Source organism: Mycetomoellerius zeteki, unplaced genomic scaffold (genome assembly GCF_001594055.1).
Source record: "Mycetomoellerius zeteki isolate Tzet28-1 unplaced genomic scaffold, Tzet1.0 scaffold223, whole genome shotgun sequence".
Lineage (NCBI taxonomy): Eukaryota > Metazoa > Arthropoda > Insecta > Hymenoptera > Formicidae > Mycetomoellerius > Mycetomoellerius zeteki.
In genome coordinates this window covers 1,190,058-1,191,955 of record NW_017257198.1, presented here as the reverse complement: position 1 = coordinate 1,191,955, position 1,898 = coordinate 1,190,058, and positions in this window count along the sequence as shown.

Here is a 1,898-nt window from a genome sequence, read left to right as displayed (position 1 = left end):
TTTCCGCGTTTCCGCGCTCATGTAATAGCACCCTGAGGGTGCAAACCCATGCAGCGGAATAGCGTAACGCGGAACGAGAGCGGAACAAATCACGAGCGTTCCGCAGTTTTCGTTACGCGACTTCAATTCTTTCATCTCTCGCAGCCTATTTCGAATAGCGCTGATTGGTTGTTTCAATGACGCATTCTCTTTTCCGCACCGTGTGACTTCACCCTAAATTATTAGTTATTATTCACTATTAAGAGATAAGACAAAACTAGTTAATAATAAAGTGAGTTTTTCTTATTGGAAATATTGATTAAAGATGTTAAAATCTATAAAATTAGTTTTAATGTAATTTAAACTCTAATGAAATAATGACTTGTGATTGGTTGCTCAAAGTCCGTGAAGCATTCGTTACGCTACGTAGGTATTGAGGATTCACGTTTCAACGTAACAAAACTAGTGAAATAACAACATGGTGAGTACAGAGATAAATTATTAGTTATTATTCACTATTAAGAGATAAGACAAAACTAGTTAATAATAAAGTGAGTAACAATATATTAACTTTATCATATATTGTGATTTTATATATGTGATCATTTATATATTTTTGACAGTTACAAGAAAATTGTTACAATGAATTCTAAAATTGCACTATTATGCATTTATAAATATTGGAATAAATGGAGATAATCCCCAATATATAATAACGCAGTCAAAAATAAGTTAATTAAATTATATATAATTTAACGCTTAATATCTCGATTTCACAGGGCAGAGTGACAATTTTGTGCAAAAACTATTTCGCTAAAAATTGTTGAGAAACGCGGAACGCTCGTGATTGGTTCCGCTCTCGTTCCGCGTTACGCTGTTCCGCCGCATGGGTTTGCACCCTAACGCGGAACGAAAGCGGAACCAATCACAAGCGTTCCATACCAACTGCAATTGGTTCCGCTCTCGTTCCGCGTTACGCTATTCCGCTGCATGGGTAGGCATTCTAGCAACTAAAAGCATGACAGAAGAATTACCAAGATATCTAGAAGGAAGAAGGAAAAAGGAAGCGGAAGGATAGAAGTCTGATAGCCAGATTCACAGATGTGGAAATGAGACGAAGGGGAGCCATTACTGGAGAAAGATCGAAGACAGAAGTTGCAGAATATGCTTGATAGAGGAGGAAAGCATGATCCATATATTAAAGGAGTGTGAAGCGACAAAGAATGAACTAGGATAGAAGAGTTTATAAGGGAAGAAGACAGAAGTCTGGAAACGATGAAGATGATAGACAAGGCAAGGAAAGAGGCGGAAGAAAGAAAGGAAACAGAAAAGAAGGAGAACGTTATGCAATTGGAATTTCTTTGACAATAATTATATATAATATATCACGGTTAACGATCTGGTGAATTCGGCTTATTGCAGTCAATTCAGAAGTATTTTTGACACACAGCTAATTAGTCGATGCAAGTTTTCAAGCTCTAAAGCGGGGAGCACAGACTCTTGCATAACGCATAACACGTAATGCATAAGAAAATGTACCAATCAAAGCCCTCCGTTTCCTTCCTTTCCATGAAATAAAGAATTCTGATTGATTGAATTTCTTATGCATTACATGTTATGCGTTATGCAAAAGTCTGTGCTCCCCGCTTTAGACTTGGCGGGTATTTATAGATTAAGTCGATTACGTTAATTTGTGATAAAGGACTAGATTAGAAAGGTAGGACAGAGTAGCGAGTTCACAAATAGATGTCAGATAGCAGTATGTTCATTTGAAATTATTATTGTAGTTTATTTTATAATTTATTATAGTGCAATGAAATGGGATGGATATTACAATGTATAGTGTATTTGTTTGTATGAAATGTTAATTGAAAGCCATCCTAAGCTGCGAGGCAAGGATTAAAATAAATAAATAAAAT